Genomic DNA, 17106 nt, shown 5'->3' on the forward strand with positions numbered 1-17106 from the left:
TGCTTAAAGTAAGACAGTTGTAGGAGAAAATTGCTAGCAGTGATATTTGTTGGCGTTTGGACTGAATGCATCCATCGGGTAACAAGGGTATATGCTGTTAATTGCTGAATTATTCCAGACCTTTGAAAGGCAAATCTCAGTGCTTCTATGAATTATGCTGGATTCAGTTGGAAAAAAGCCCTAAATGGGATGATCGAGAGAAGATATGGAATCATTTCTGCCGTACTCATCTCACTTTGTCATAAAATGATCTTTTTAATGAACTTTCAGTTCTTAAATCATATCTTAATGAGAACTTGCTAGCCAGATGGGATAGAAATAAAGACCAGATATCGTTGAATGTGCATATAGATTTTCATCAGGAATACATTAGAATCCCATACATAAGGACAGGACTGAGCTGTCTTCTCTCACTCCCAGATTCAAATGCTGGGATCAAGAGGCCATTTCCCGCTAATTAACATATTTTAGGTATCAAAGAAAATATTGATGATAGTCACATAGAGAAATCTTCCTTGATAATCCAAATGAATTATTCAGAAACTCGAGAAAACAGGGAAGATTGGTAAAAGAAAAACTGGGAGTAGTTAAATTTACAAAGTTTACTGGAAAATGAACCAAAATTCTAGAAGCAGGCAGCATTCCAGACCAAAGGTGGTTCTGAGTGCCCGCCCACCACATGTGCTGGTTACATTCATAACCAGAAAGCAACAGTGACACCAACACTCTGATTGGCTGCTGCCTGCATTTCCTGTATAGGGACAGTTGCAGCCTGTGATTGGCTGAGGCTCACCTCCTGTGATTGGCTGAGACTTGGTTGATTGGTTACGAGGGCACACTCTTAGTTTAGATTATAATTTGTTTACTTATCAAACTGAGTTATAGTTTACCATGTACCGAGGCTGCTATTGGGCAAACTTTATCATGTAAGTACAGAGACAGATTTAGGCCAAACACAGTGCAGTGTACCAGTGCTGAATAACTATAGGAAATAATTTGGCCGGTGCCGCGTCTCACTAGCCTAATCCTCTGCCTGTGGTGCTGGCACCCCGGGTTCTAGTCCCGGTTGGGGCGCCGGATTCTGTCCCGGTTGCTCCTCTTCCAGGCCAGCTCTCTGCTGTGTCCCGGCAGTGCAGTGGAGGATGGCCCAAGTGCTTGGGCCCTACACCCGCATGGGAGACCAGGAGAAGCACCTGGCTCCTGGCTTCAGATCGGCGCAGTGTGCCGGCCATGGCAGCCATTTGGGGGCTGAACCAACGGAAGGAAGACCTTTCACTCTAACTCTGCCTGTCAAAAAAAAAAAAAAAAAAAGGAAATAATCATAGCAATAATGAGAGTTTATTCTATACCAGACACAGCTCTGAACACTGATTTTATTTAACTTTCATTATAGCTGTAGGAGATGAGGATGTTTATTATCTCCATTTCACAGATGAGAAAACTGAGGCAAAGCCAGTTGCTCAGTGTCCTTAGCTACTAGGGTGGTTAAGCTGAGTTTGATTCTAGATTGAATGCTCTTTTTTTAAAAAGAATTATTTATTTTATTTGAAAGTCAGTTACATAGAGAATGAGAGGCGGAGAGAGAGAGAGGTCTTCCATCCACTGGTTCACTCCCCAGTTGGCCACACGACCAGAGCTGTGCTGATCCCAAGGCAGGAGCCAGAAGCTTCCTCTAGGTCTCCTACGTGGGTGCAGGGGTCTAAGGACTAGGGCCATCCTCTACTGCTTTCTCAGGCTGTAGCAGAGAGCTGGATGGGAAGTAGAGTAGCCGGGACTTGAACCGGCACCCATATGGGATGCCAGCCCTGCAGGCAGCAGCTTTATCTGCTACGCCACAGCGCAGTCCTCGAATGAACGCTCTTAATCGCCGCTCTGCCCTGGCATCCTGACAACTGAAGGTGTACTTATGGACATCAGCCTCCACAGTGATGGGGTGAGGACGATTTTTTCAAATGTCTGGGCTGACGTAACTTTCTCAGGATTGTGTATGTTCTGCTATACCGTCACCTTCTCTGGGCATCCCACATTCCCGGAATCACCCCTGTGTCCGGGGTGCAGCCTGACGTCCCGTGGTCTGCAGAACAGCCCAGAACATGGTGGAAGGTGTGTTTGTGCAGCATTGACATGCAAAGTGAATCCTGTTGCTGAAAAGAGGAAAGGAAGGAAGAAAGGGGCCAGCATGTGGTGCAGTTAAGCCACCACCTGTGGCACCAGCATCCCTTGTCAGAGCACAGATTCAAGTCCCAGCTGCTGGCTGCTCCACTTCTGATCCAGCTGCTTGCTGATGTGCCTAGGAGGGCAGCAGGTGATGGCCCAAGTGCTCGGGCCCCTCCCAGGCACATAAGACACCCAGCTAGAGTTCCTGGATCCTGGCTTTGGCCTGGACTAGCCTCAGCTACTGCACCCATTTAGGGAGTGAACCAGTAGATGAAAGATCTCTTTCTCTGTTTCTCTCTCTCTCTCTCTCTCTCTCTGCCATTCTGCTTTAAAAAAGAGAGAAGAGAAATTCTAGATTTAGCAGGAAATGAGGAGGGTTCTGGGCTAGAGTGAACATTGCGTCCACAACATCCCCGAAGTAAGCAAACACCCCTCGGGCTCATCTGGTTTTGGTTCTTGAATTAGACACCAGTCCACCTTTATGTTGGGGGCTCCCTGAGACTCTGCAATTGACAGACTGCCCATAAGCAGAATGCCCCGCACAAAAGCCTGCTGGGGAAGCGTGAGTGGAGCAGCTCTGTGGCCCCTCAGTTAAGCTGTTGGATGATCACGTGGCATTCGCTCCACACGTGTCTGGCTCATCTCTACATGCCGGGTGTGTACTAGCAACTGGAGACACATGAGCAAGACAGACGTAGTTCCCACTTCAGCTCACTATGTTCACAGTCTTGGAAAAGTGATCAGAAAACTTCCTGGTAACTTCTGCCACTGGGCTCTTTGGAAGCACAAAGGAGGGGTCTTCCACCAGACCTGGGGGCCGGAGAACATGGGAAGATGGCTGGGGAGATGCAAGCAGAGAGCTGAGGGAAAGGACAGGTGAGCCAGCTTGGGGGGTGGGTGCACACGCGCATATGTGCTGCGGGGCCTCTTGTGGCCCTGAGGCTCCGTCCACAGGACATCCCCAAGGACGGAGGGAGCACTCTGTGACAGACAGGGAGGAGGGAAAGCCTGCTGGGCTCAGGACGCTTCCAGATGCTTAGTGGGGTTGGAGCTTCGAGGAGAGAAGAGAGAAATGAGGCTGGAGAGGCACCCTGGAGCCTGATGCTGCAGGCTTTATCAGCCATGTCTGGGGGCAGACCCAGACCAAAAGCTGAGCACAGTCACAAAACAAAAGGGCATTTTCATCAAAGGAGTTTGTTGTTGTTTTTAAGTCTCAAGATGAAGCTGGAACCTGGATTGTATGTGGTAGTTGACTGCTTCTTATTTAAACCTAGCAAAAAGAGGGGGCTGTGAGGTGTTTGGCCTGGTGGTGCCATGAAGAGTGCCTAGGTTTGTTTCTTGCCTCTGGCTTCTCACTCCAGCTTCCTGCTAATGCAGACCCTAGGGGACCACGGTGATGGCTCAAGTAATCGGGTCCCTGCCACCTTCATGGGAGACCTGGATTGAGTTCCTGGCTCCCGGCTCCAAGCCCCTGGCCATTATAGATATTTGAGGAGTGAACTAGCAGATGTGAGCTCTGTCTTTACTTCTCAGATTGCTACATAAAAGTTTTTTTTTTTTAAGGAAAAAAAAAACTCTCAAGGAGTCAGGCCAGTGATGGCCCTGTCTACTGAAATAGGGTCTGGATATCAGAGAAGCAAAAACCAGCACTCTCGTGGTTGGCTGCTTCCTCTCCACATTCCTGAGATCACCGCTGGTCCCATCTGCAGCGACACTGGGCAAACAGTTTGTCCTTTGCTCTTACTCATTTTCAGCCCTCTGTTTGCCTTTGCTGTGACCTGCTCTATTTTTGGTCTCCCTCGTGTTTTTGTTAATTTTCCAAATGTGTGCAACCAGCCATTCGTTCTCTCCATGCCCTTTTGAGAGCAAAATTGGCAGGATGCTTTTGCAGCCTTGTCCCGGAGGATACTTCACACCTTGCAGCAATTCCACTTTGTTATCTTCGGGGAGACGCTGTCTGATTTTAAAGGCATGTGCATGGCTGTATCCTCCCGTTCAGGCGAGTGGCAGGTCCCTGCTCCTTTCTGTGTGTAGCATGGCACATGTTGACGAAATATCGAGTAGCAGTGAGGTGCAAAGCTGTGCCTGAGACTGAGCCGGTCCTCCTAACTGGAGGAAACTCACAGAAAGAGCCTGTATTTCCAGAGGGCTTTGTCATTGGAGGAATCCCCTGGGCAGGTCAAACAGACGCTGAAACAAGGGAAGTTGGGAGTTGACTGTTTTAAGGGAGAGAAGACTTTTGGAAAGGTTGCTGCTTCCCTCCAGGGTCAACACGGGACAGCTTTTGGATCAGTTTCATGCCACTCACTTGACATTGAAGCTCTCATTGCGGTCAGCTTGGCCTGGAGCTGACCATTCCCCTTCACTCAGCCATGCCCCTCCTGCCGGGCTCATCTGATAGTCCATTGGCCCATCTGGTCCCAGCCCCCAGCTCCCCTGGGACCTGCAACGAAGCCATCTCAAGGGAGTGCCACAAGTGGAAGTCTCCCAACCTTTTCTTTGGGAGTCTGGAGCTTAATGCATGGTGATTGGAGGTTTCCATGGTGGCCAGCCGGAACCTGAGTATCTTTGGGAGCAAAGTGGAGGCCCAAGTCCAGCTCAGACCCAGAGGGAGGCACTCTAAGGACGCCAGGAACAAGGGGAGGTAGCTCCTTAGAAAGAACATTGTCTCTTTGACCTCAGCTCCGTGGCGTCTTGCGTCACCCCCAGTGACACAAGAAGCTGGAGTCAGTGCCCTGATGCAGCTGCACCTTTCGTACCTGCAGACCCCGAGCTCTGGTGCAGAAAAGGAGCTCCTAACCCTGTACCCCGCTGCAAACCTGACATCCATCCTCTCTCCCCCTGTGAACTTGACATTCTTGCAATCAAGTCTGTGCACCATCTAGAAGTGGGGTTGGGGGAGGATTTCAGACTGTTTTCTTATTACTAAATGGAGAGGTATTAACAACACAATGCAGAAATTTAAAAAAAAAACCATAAAGGCAGAGGGTGGGGAGAGGTGGGGGGAGCAAAGAAAAGACAGCCGCCTGCTCTTTTCTTCTCTGTATTATTATTTGTGACAAAGCCCTCGGTCCATTTTTCTTCATAATTTGCAGGACTCCTAATGGGAACAGCACCTCCCAATTACCATGGCTGCCAAGGGCTAATTTGGTTACCCTCCGGATCCACAATAGGGAAACTGTGTCGAGCCTTTGTGGATATTTGCATACTATACATACCAGGAATGTAAAACAGCTGCCTGGCCCCTCTCCCACTATCAAGGCAATTATGGGTCATTAGCTTGCCCCCCCTTTTCCCTTTCTCTTGTTCTCGTCTTCCAGGGTCTGGTAGGCAGTGGTAGGCAGCTGATGGATTTGCAGAGACAAGAAATGAGAGAGCGGAGCTGCGTGGCCTATTAAGAGGCTCTGAGGCTGCCACTTGAAGTGCGCGATCACAGCCCCTCGCGCCTATTTCTGGGCCCCCCTCCTCCCTCCCTCCCTCCCTCCTCCTCCTCCTTCTCCTCCTCCTCCTCTTTTCTTCCAGCCCGTGCCCTGGCTCCCCCTTCTCCTGGGGGAGGCTGCTCAGAAGGGTCAGTGCCTGGCCCCGCACGTGTCTCTGTGTACGCATTTGTCCTGGCAGCCCAGCCGGCACTTGGCACTGGGGCCCACGTGTCCTCCACCTCCGAGGACGCCCTCCCTCCGAGGGACCAGGCAGCGCAGCCGGCCCCAGCTCCCCAGCGGATCCACCCTGAGCAAAGGGGATGCTTAGCTTTCAAGCTTTCTGACTCAATCTTAGCCCTGGGGAGGGGGGGAGGGGAGATGCCAAGGAGCAGGGGAGGAAGAAAAGGAGAAGCGGCTTCCCCATGAAGGGCTCGCTCTTTGGCAACTGTGTGCTGTGTCTTGCGGTAGTTAATGGGAAGTTATGGTTTTGAATATAATTTTTTCCCTTGAAGCTGCTAATTTTATTGACAATATGGATAGATTGAAAGACCCAAAGCTTTTGTGTTGTTTTGTTAAAGCAAATAAGTGAGGCACAAATGTAAATTACATCTCCAGGTTCGCATTAGACGTTTGCAAATAATACTGAGCTAATGGTTATTGCAAAGGAAAATAGCAGTGGGATCAATATTCTATACAGTGCAAGGCGATACCTCTCTCTCTTTTAATCACCTCATTGCAGAAATGGCATTGAAATTTGAAATCTCATTTTCTCCATTTGTACAAATTGAACATAAATCACTGAGAGTGAGGGGAGGTGGCGGGCGGCTTCACTCTTTGTGGGATTGCGTTACTAATTAGTGTCGTCGGGCTCAAGCCCTGCTCAGCCTGCGAGACCAGGAGGCTCCTGCAGCCCCTTTAGCCCGAGATGCTCCGGGAAGCCTGCGCGTGTGGGGGAGGGGCGGGCCTCTGTGTGTGGGGGGCGGGGGAGTGGGTGAGGCTGGGGTCAGCCCCACCGAGAAGGGAGACAAAGGGCGGGAGGCAGCTCCAGCGGCCCTTGCTTTTCCCGGTTTCCGTGCCGCTCTGGCGGCTCCCTCCAGTCCCCCTGGGCTTGGGTGGGAACAGAATGTATGGGATATCACCATTCCCAGGAGAAGTGAGGGGTCAGTGTTCCAGGCCTTGGCTTTCGTCCTGGGCTGCAGGAGTGGAGATGTGCATCTGCCGTGTAGCCCTCCCTGAGCCGCCGCCCTGCCCCAACCCCCCTCCCCCCGGCCCCATCCCTCGCTTCTCCACGCGTGGATGTGGCCCTGAGGGGCTGTCACGGCTCTGAGCTGGGTAACAGATGCTGGTTACGTAGGGTATCTGGAGATGTCAAAGGGTCTCTGGGCATCGTACCCACTTCAGCTCTGTTTTCTCAGGTCATTCACGTGTTCCTTACAGTGCCCTGGGGTCACCACCACGGAAGAGCCCCCAGCCCCTGGCTAGTCCTCCTGGGCTGACACAGCTGTGGCTGGGCATTTCTGGGCTGGACAGGTGTAGAGGGAGCCTGCCCACTTTCACAGGGAATGAATGGCTCTAACATTCAGTGGGAAGAGGAAAGGGGTGGGGGTGGAGGGAGGTGGCGGCATCAACTCAGCTGGCAGGACTTTTGGGATCTAGAACTTTGTTTCTTTAATTCGTGTGCAGCAGACACAGCATAGGGCAGAGTGGTGCAGACAGGCGTTGACCGGCCTCTGCTGCGGCCACGGACTTACCCGGAGGAAATGACCTTCTGCTATGATTGATGGAGGATGCTTGCTTCATTAAACCTGATTGCCCCGGGGTGAGGGGAGGGGTGCAGGACGAACGAGTGAAGTGTTGGTATGTTTGTATCTCAGGAGGATCCCATCAGGCCCAATGTGCGGACATTAGGCAAAAAGGAGACACCCCGGCAAGGCTGCTAATACCAGCAACCCTCTGACAGAGCCGCTGGGCCGCCCCAAGCCAGGAGTCGGGTCCTTGGCATCCCCTGCCGTGCTGAAGCAAGGTGGCAGGCGGTCTCGGAGGCAGCCGTGGAGTTGCACATTCAGGTGCCATCTGCCACCTGCCTGCCAGGCTTTCGTCACTCCCGGGGAGCAGAGCGAGACTGCGTGGAGTTACCCACTCCTCAGAAAGTGTGCCCCCATAGCTGTGGCTGCAGGAGTTAAAAACCAGGGAGGTGAAGGCGAAAACTGGATGCAAGGTTCATTACTTGAGGTCCCCTCTCATCCATTTCAACAGATGAAAGCAAAGAAAATAAAGCAAAACCCATCCACACAGTAAGCAGGTGGTGGCCACTAATAGAGAAGAAATAAAAACCTTTTAGAAATCAGAACCGACTACAAAAAACACTGACGAGGTGGAATGAAAGTTCTGAACAATCGGTTCAAAGAAAAGCGTGTTTGAAATAAACCCTTAAAAACATTTCAAATGCTGAAGGGGGAAAAAAATAGCTGCTTTAGATATTTGAAGCTAGGATGACTTAATCTGGAAAGAGGACTTTTTGGATTCTAGTGGAAAAGGAGAGAGACCTGAGAAGTCCTTGAAGGAAGCGGGGCCCAGGCAGAACTCGGAGCAGGTGCATGGGAGCCACCCTGATGGCCAGTCGCGGCTCCCTCACTGACTTCCGGGTTGACCTGAGGCTTTTAACCTCTTGGTGCCTCCATTTGCCCAGCTATAAACTGGGGTTGCTAATAGGCCTGTCCTTTCCCCCTGCAGGTCCCCAAGGAGGTGTCACAGGATCATAGACCGGCCCTGTTGATGGAGAGCACGTCCCCACCAGCGTGTAACCTCCATCTTTAGAGGCCAGCCAGGCGTCCTCCCAGGGGCCTTTGGGGGACCTGCCAGGCTTTGGTGAGTTTCTGTCTCCCCTTCCTGCATTCTGTGAACATACCTGCTGGGTAGAAGGTGCAGAAGCACTTGAGAACCAAGTGGGGACACACGCCGCTCAGGTTGGCACAGGATGGAGGAGGCAGGCTATTGCACAGGGCTTGCACAGCAGTGATGGGCATGGTGGGGCTTCCAGGAGGAGGTGATGGCCACGCTCATTTCTGGCAGGAAGGACATTGCAAGAGTGGAGAGTGGCACGTGTGAAGGGGGGCGGGGATTAGGAGTCAGGTGAGAGGGTCCTGGGGTTAGAAGCAGGGACTTCACCCGTGGATGCGTCAGCCGCAGGACTGGCCGTCAGCTTCAGTGCTCAGAGGGCGGGGGCAGCCCCGGGATCCTTGATTTTTCTGGCCTAGTATCCTTAGCAGGTGGCTTCCAACTCCACATTCACCCCATCAGGAAGGAAGGGTGGAGGGGAAGGGTGGGACGGGGACAGGAACCCAGCAGGCTCTCACGCATCTTTGACTGTAAGGCAGAGAGGTTGTGTTTTGTCTTGGCTGTTGGGTGAAGAGTTCTGCATCCACCCCCGTGCCGGGTATTTGCTCCTCACTCACCTGTTCCGTGATGGCTTAGGTCACATAACCTAAGGGATGAGGACAAACCCATGGAAATTGGCTTGAATAAAAACCCACCCAAGACTCATAGTACACAGTATGCCAACAGGTCCCAGCTCGCCCAAGGGCATCCTGGGGGATACATTTTGTCTTGGCATCTTGTCCCGTTTTGTCTTTGGGATTTAACTTTTATTATTATTATTATTATTGTTTAGTGTGTTCGTCATGGTCGCATGAAGCTAAGGCAGGAGGAGCCAGGACTCACCAGTCCTCATGGTGAGGCTTGAGGGGGTTGGTGTGAGATGCCAGTTGAATGAACAGAGTTTTTTCTTTAAGTCGTGCTCAAGTCCAGAGACATCCAGGGCTGGCCTCTCATTCCCAGACGCTGCAGGACGCAACGCAGGGAGCGCGTGCTTGTGCAGTGTGCTCAGGTGCGGAGCTGCTGACGTGGTCTCTCCTGGCTGCCTGGGCCGTGACCAGCAGTGGGGCCCTTGGGGTGCAGCATGCTCCCAGGACGCTTCTTGGCAGGGCTGGGGGGACTGTGCAAAGGGGAGGGCAGATACGCAGGGAGGTACTGCTCCATGCGGGAAAGACGGACTGAGGGGCTTTGGCAGGACGGTTTGCATCCTCTTGTACTGCAGGACCATCACTTATTATATACTTTAAGCTTCGAGCTGTTTAGATGTTTTAGTTGGTACCATTTAAAAAAATTTTTTAAACAAACCCTTTTGGCAGCAATGAGCTCGAAAACCCAAAAATGCATGTTTCATGAGTAATTACTACATTTCCCCTTCTTAGGAAACAACACGTAACTCACACAAAACATTTATGAGCTTAGCCATCCACGGAGGCAAGGGATCATGTCAAAGCAGCAGATGAGGTTTGTTAGCACAGCATCAGCATCTAATTTAAAAACCCAGTAGTTATTTTAGAAGAATTCTCCTACAGATGAGGGATTCATGTGTACATGCAGAAGGTACGTCTCTCGGCAAAGCGTGGTTTTTCATTTATATCAAATGACGGCTTTCAAAATTTTACTCAGTTTTTAAATCCAAGTGTTCTTATATATGTGCAAAACGTCAAGTTTTTGCAGTTAATGTGTTGACACTTTAGGAAGAAAAAAACCTGCAAGCAGTTCACATACTATCCGTTTGATCAGTGCTCTTAGAGGTTTCACAGGGAACTCAGTTCATCCGTTTCTGATCCAGATATTCACTGCCAAGAAGGAAATCAAGCTCAAGCTTCTGGAAGTCCATTCTGGAAAAGGAGAAACATCTGAGCTTATTGTAGATGCTAGCTCCTGTTGCTCAAGGTATATTTGTGTTAATAATACATCTTTACGGCGAAGCACTGCATCATGGTACAAGCAATGTCATCACAAATTTAAGAAACGGGGTGGGCTGTGTGACCCAACAGTTCAGGCACAGCCTGGGGCACTGGCATTTCCATATGGAAGTGCCTGGTTCTGAGTCTCAGCTCCGCTCCCAGCTTCCTGCTGATGCCAAGGTCTGGGAGGCAGCAGGTGATGGCTCAAGCAGTTGGGTCCCTGCCACCCATGTGAGAGACCCACCTTGAATTCCTAGCTCTGGGGTTTGGCCTGGCTCAGTCGTGGCTGTTTTGGGCATTTGAAGAGTGAAATGGCAGGTGGAAGACTCTATCTTACTCTATCTTTCTTTCAAATAAAATAAAAATCAATAATTCAAAAGTATGAAATATACGAGGCAGAAATAAATTAGGAATTTGTTTTGATGCTCATGTAACTCATAACTCTTTTCCATGAAGCTGCCGAGTTAATTACAGTAAAAGCTGTAGTGATTTAAATTTTTGTGAACTCTTGTTAGAGTAATTCAACTACCATGTTTTAGTGAGGGAGCTGATATTGGAGATAAAGACATGTCTGATCATTAGGCATTCTCCCTGCTGCTGCTTATCAACGCTGAGGGTGTAGAAGATGTAGCACCTTTGAGGAGCTACTCTGTGAATCCACCTACGTGGTTTGCAGTGGTATTGAATTTCTTTTGTAAATAAATTTGTAAATGTTGGTTGATTTTATTCAACATCAGTTAGATATCTTCAGTCAAAGTCTCCAAAGAATAGCATATTCAAAAACACTATTTGAAAGCATTTGGGCCCTGTAAAAATTGAAAATGAATCTTACGAACAAGAACAAAAAATGAAAAGCGTCCCTGCAACAGAAAGAAAAACAAAATAAACGTTGAGAACTCAAAAGCCATGCGATAGTTCTCGTTCAAAGTCATAATTGCTCTTTAGAATGTCTTGATCTACGGGAAGAATCTTTTGATTGATGTTTCCATATTCATTTGGATTAAGTGTATTCTTGCTGGGTGGAATGAGACTGAAAGACTTATAATTTGGAATCATAAACAGAGGCAACTTACCTGGAGCATTTTTCCTTTTAAAAATAACAGTTCAAAAACAAGCATTGGGAGATAAAAAGATAGGTGTTTGGTGTAACAGCTATGATGTTGGTTGGGATGCCCGCATCCCATGTTGGTGTGCCTGGGTTCAGGTTCTGGCTCCAGCTTCCTGATAGAGTGGACCCTGGGAGGTGGCAGTGATGACTTAAGTGTTTATGTCTCTGTCCCCCACATGGGAGATGTGGATTAAGCTCCTGGCCCTGGCCTGGCCCAGCACCAGCTGTTGCAGGTACTTGGAGAATAAGCCAGAGGTTGGGATCTCATTCATTCTCTCTCTCCTTCTCTCTGTCTCTGACTCTCTGCTTCTCAAACAAACAAAAAGACAGTATCTGTGAAAATATTTGGGCTAAGTTATTTATGTGTTTTGTTATCAAAAAATGGTTTGCTCTGAATTTATAAGATGTCTCAGGAACTTTGGAGAAAGTTAAAAATATTATAATCTATAGTAAGTTTCACTGTAGGAAAACAGTGCCAATAATTTATTAACAGTAAAATGCAACTTAGATAATTTTGTGTCCAAAATATTTTAGCAAATGTTAAAAATGTGACTTTGAAGAAGAGCAAGTGCAATTTTATGGAATGAGCAGATTACAAAATAGTGTTCAGAATACCCTCTATAACAAAGTACTATGACATAATGGTATTAGAAATAGTTATAGCTAAAACATGAAAATATGATTATATGGCAAGCACTGTTCTGCTAATCATGTTTATTTTGTTGAATCTCTCCAAATATTTTATTTTACCTTAGTGAACACAGATATGTATAATATCTAGTTAATACAAAGCATCCATGTCATTTTTGGAAGTAGATTTTAAATAGAATTATTTTATAAGTTCAATATACTCAAGTCAATGTGTTGGTGAGTAGCTGATATTTTAAAGCACATAATTTTAGTTGTTCCTAGCACATCTTGCTACTCTAAACAGCGTCACCTTTTGGTTATGAAGTATGTGGCCTTTCTAGTCAGTAACAGAAATGAACAGTGAAGAAAAACTCAAGTAGAGGAGACAGAACGGGTCAGAGAGAGCACAGAGCTGGAGGGAGGGAGACGGGGGTCCCCAAGAAGCAGCGGCACGTCTCTGAGAATGGCTCCGGGGCCTTTTATAACATGGGGTCCCTCTGCTGGTCACGGCCCACCCGCCACTGGGGAAAAATTAACTCATCAGCCTGAGCCAGTGCTGCCGGTCTAGGTTCCTCTGGTCACTGATGCACCTTGCACTCTGTCAGTCCTTCACGCTTTTTTTTTTTTTTTTTTTTTTTTTTTTTTTTTTGACAGGCAGAGTTAGTGAAAGAGAGAGACAGAGAGAAAGGTCTTCCTTCCCTTGGTTCACCCACACATGGCCACCACGGCCGGTGCACTGTGCCGATCCGAAGCCAGGAGCCAGGAGCCAGGAGCCAGGTGCTTCCTCCTGGTCTTCCATGCGGGTGCAGGGCCCAAGGACTTGGGCCATCCTCCACTGACCTCCTGGGCCACAGCAGAGAGCTGGACTGGAAGAGGAGCAACCAGGACAGAATCGGGCGCCCCAACCGGGACTAGAACCCGGGGTGGCGGCGCCGCAGGCAGAGGATTAGCCTAGTGAGCCGCGGCACCGGCCCTCGATGCATTCTTGAACCTAGCTGACCAGCAAGTATCTGGGCAGTGTGTGCTGTGCATCCAGGCCATGGGGATGGACACAGTGTGGTCGGCAGGCAAGTAGGAAGCCTGGAGGAGACCTGGGAGGGGGGACGCCTACTTAGAAGGGGGTGTCAGGGAAAACCACTCTGGGAAGAGAATACCAAGTTCTCCAGTAGAATCAAGGTGCGGGCACCTGTGTCCTGCCGCTCCTCCCACCGGCCAGCGGTGTGTCAGAATGCCAGCCGCTGCTCTCTGCTCTGGATGCTGGCAGCAAGGGAAGAAGAGCAGCCCTGCTGGTGGAGGTGGCGGGGAGTGGTCCCCCCGGGCAGCGTGCGGCTCCCGCGTCTGCCTTCCCTCCTGTCTGGGCTGAGTCAGGGTCCTGGGGAGGCCTGCAGGACCCAGTAGCCGCTTCCTGTTCCAGGTCGCTCGCATGTTGTTTCTGTTCAGAGAAACAAATCCAATTCAAGCAAATAATGCTGTCATCGGGATCCTGTGCAGGCGTTGGAGGGTGGCCGGCCTGGCCAATGGCGTGCTCTGTTTGAAATATCTTGCGATCTTCAGCAACATTTGTTTTTATTCAGAAGTGTTCGCTTGATGTTTCCCTGCACCTCGCAGTTTCCCTATGGGCTTAAGCTCCCATTTGTTAAAGAAACAGATGGGAAAAGCAGGTCGGGTTGTGTTTGTTTTAGCATTTAAGGCAGCTCACCATGAGGTGGTGGAGCTGGGACAGGGCAGGTAGCCACGTGTCGTCTTTAGCAGGCGTGCACAGCACCAGGATCACATGGCCGGTTAGAGAGGTGGGGGCAGGGGCCTTCCAGTGCGCACAGAGCAGGCCACTGGGCGGCCCTGGGTGTGGACCCTGGGAGTCTGCCATGGCCTGGCTTAGCTTGAGAGGGGTGATCTGTGGCAGATCAGCAGGCTGTGCAGTGCCAGGCAGCTGTTTGTCCGCACGTCTCCCACCTGGTTTCCACCTTCCCCTCCACTGCACTGGAAGTGGCTCGTGCACAAAGCCGTTGATGTAGGCCCCCTGGACTAGTGATGGTTCTAGCAGGAGCAAGCCAGTGCACTTGGTGTGTTGATTCAGTGAGGAGAATTTAATAATGGGGCTGTTTACAGAGGTGAAGGGTAAGGGCGACGGACAAGGGTTGATGGCGCACCTGGTGTGGGGGGGGTGAAATGCAGGAGGGGGCACCACATTCCTGAGCCCTGGGGAAGCCTGTGGCGGGAGGATGGAAGGGCAGGGGTCCGCCAGGAGCTGTGGCTACAGGCAGAGGGGTACAGTCACTGCTGAAAGCTGGGTGAGGCAGGAAGGGATCCGGAGCACCCAAAGCCCTGAACTCTGACCTCCTTCTGGGTCTTCTTCAAGGTCAAGCCCTGGAGCCAGAGGACAAGCAAGTCCAGGGGGTGATCTACAGGCTGAGAGGTCCTTGCCCTGGGCTGCAGAGCTGGGTGGGGAAGGGTGTAGGGTAGGTCTGGAGGAGCCGGGGGGCTCACACCGTCCTGACTTATGCACTTGGGAGCTGTAGGTTGCTTCTGCCATTTGTGCCAAAGCTGAAAACATGTCCTTGCTGTGTAGTGGAGCTGTTGGCAATGAGCTTGAGACTTGTGGCTTCATCTGGACAGCACCTGCCACGCCTGAGCCCCCTGGTCCCTCCAAGCCAGTGAACGGGACTTCACGTTGTGCACTCAGGCAGGGTAACCTAGAGCCTGTGCTCCTTCCCTCCCTCCTCTCCTCCCTCGCTCCCTTCTTCTCTCGTTTCTCTCTTTTGTTCTTTCAGTCTTTTCCTTCATTTTTTCCTTCCTATTTGGGAGATAGAGAGAGTTCTCTTTGGCTGGTTCATTCCCCAAATACCTACAACAGCCAGGGCTGCACCACGTCTGAGCTAGGAGCCCCAGACTCAATGTAGCTCTCCTGTATGGGTAGCAGGGACCCAAGTCCTTGAGCCATCACCTGCTGCCCCCAGGGTGTGCATTAGCGGGAAGCTGGAATCCGCAGTGGAGCTGCCACTCGAACCCAGGCACTTGTGCGTGGGCTGAAGTGCCCTGACCAGCACTGTACCTGTTCAGCAAGGTGCCGGCCTCTAAGAGCTTTTCTTTAGGTTTTTAGATTTGCTATTTTTAGAGGCTTACAAATAGTAGGATTCTGAACTAAGAATCAGGAAACCTAGGCTCATGTTCCAATTGGCTGAGGGAGCTTTGATGGCCCTTGTGGGGTGTCTGTTTCTGCAAATGCCAAGGTTGGGGCTGGAGTTGGGTTAGCCTCCCCTTGGCTCTGATGGGACATTGGTCCTGAATCAAAACCAAAAGATAGCTGGTGATCACAGTTCTTATCCAGTGAGTGTCTGAATCAGCCTCATAAACGAGCAAGGTAGGCGAGAGGAACTTCAGAAGTCCTCACAGCGCTGGGCCCGAGCACAGCATTGCCCACTCAGAAGTCAGGAAGATGGTTCTCGTCCAGAGGGCTCACTCCACACTTGAAATACTAAACCTGGGGCAGACTTTCTGTGCAGTGGTTAAGATACTGCTCAGGACTCCTACATCCCATATCAGAGTGCCTGGGTTCAAGTCCCAGCTCCACTTCCCATTCCAGCTTCCTGCTAGTGCACACCCTAGGAGGCAGGGTGATGGCTTATCTACTTGGGCTCTTGCTACCCACATAGTAGGTCTGGATGGAGGTCCTGGCTCCTGGCTTTGACTGGCTCAGTCCTGGCCTTTGTGGGCAGTTTTGAGAGTGAACCTACAGATGGTGGATCTCTCTCTCTCTCTTTTTCTAGTAAAATTAAAATAAATAAATAAAATGTTAGATTATCTCAGGAGTCTCAGAACATTTCCAAGAAGACTCATTTTAAAGATTAAGTTGGTTTTCCAGACAGGACTGACCTTAACGCCCACTTCCCCAGTAAGGAGAAGAGTTGCTCAGGTCTGCCTTAGGTGAGTTCCAGGTGTGAGGATCACTAGGAAAAATCATTTCCACATAATTTCTAGTCCCTGAAGGTATCTTGGTCCACAAAGCATTCCCAGTGCCCTCCTTTTGATGCCAGCACCCAGTTCATTTGGTGCAATGGGGAGAAACAGACCGAAGGATGGGTGAGGTTTAAAGAGGTGAACGAGCCCTCACCCACGTGTAGCACGTGCAGGGTGTGGATAGCCTACCTGGTCCACCTGCACCCGTGATTCGGACATGCCGGGAGCATGATGGTCCCGGTCAGCCCTCACGAAGGTAAAAGCGGCGTCCCTTATGCATCCTGTAAGCAATCAGGGTTCCTACACGGCACTGTGAGTTGTTGGCCATGATAGTGTACCTTGGTAACAGTTTCTCTTTGATGAATTTCTTAGTAGATGTCATTAGAGGTAAGTGTGACACTGCTTCTTGTAAGGACAGGTAGGTGAGGCAGCCACCAGAGGAAGAGAAACCTCTGTGTCTTGCATCAGTCCTGGATGCCAGCGGGGCAGTCACAAGACAGAGTCTCGTTCTTGCTGCTACACTCGAGTTAGCTCTGTTTGCTTTGAGAACACGGGTCTTGGAGGTTAGAAGCCAAAAGCCGATGCTCATCTAGAGAAGTGGGAAAAGACAGAATCCTAAGAAACTTGCAAGATCCCTTAACCTACAAGCACATCACTATGATGAGAGATGGGGGTAGGGAATTAAACTCAGAACTTCCATGTTGGTGATACTTCTGTGTTTAATTTCCTGTGCACCCCACTGAAGACATATCTATTGTAGGTGGAATTTCACTCCATGGAGCTGTCTTATTAAGTGAAGGTGTGTGACGTGGTGGCTGTCACAACAAGACTCTGGAACTCATTTCAAACGTTAATGTGATATGGGGGAGAGGGTGGGAGAGGGGCTTGCGCTGTGTAGGGTGATCGCTGTTTTCTCAATGTCATTGTTGCTATTAGTAATTGGCTACTCATTAGCACTAAGTACTAATTATTAATATAAATAAGAGCTGTGTTAAGCCCCAGCAGTTGTTCTCTGCTGTCCCCAACGTGGGCCAGTCTAGATCATCAACCAGCA

At 50.0% G+C, this 17106-nt stretch overlaps 1 long non-coding RNA gene across 1 annotated transcript in view; it reads left to right on the forward strand.

The window, feature by feature from the left end:
• The first annotated feature begins 830 nt into the window (after nucleotides 1-830).
• The window catches only part of LOC138846800 (uncharacterized), a 40966-nt gene continuing 24690 nt past the window's right edge, over nucleotides 831-17106 (forward strand). The window contains exons 1-2 of the long non-coding RNA XR_011384332.1: nucleotides 831-926; nucleotides 8310-8444. This is a non-coding gene — a long non-coding RNA (uncharacterized lncRNA). The remainder of the gene's footprint in view (nucleotides 927-8309; nucleotides 8445-17106) is intronic.

The sequence above is a fragment of the Oryctolagus cuniculus genome, chromosome 18 (genome assembly GCF_964237555.1).
Source record: "Oryctolagus cuniculus chromosome 18, mOryCun1.1, whole genome shotgun sequence".
Taxonomy (NCBI): Eukaryota; Metazoa; Chordata; class Mammalia; order Lagomorpha; family Leporidae; genus Oryctolagus; species Oryctolagus cuniculus.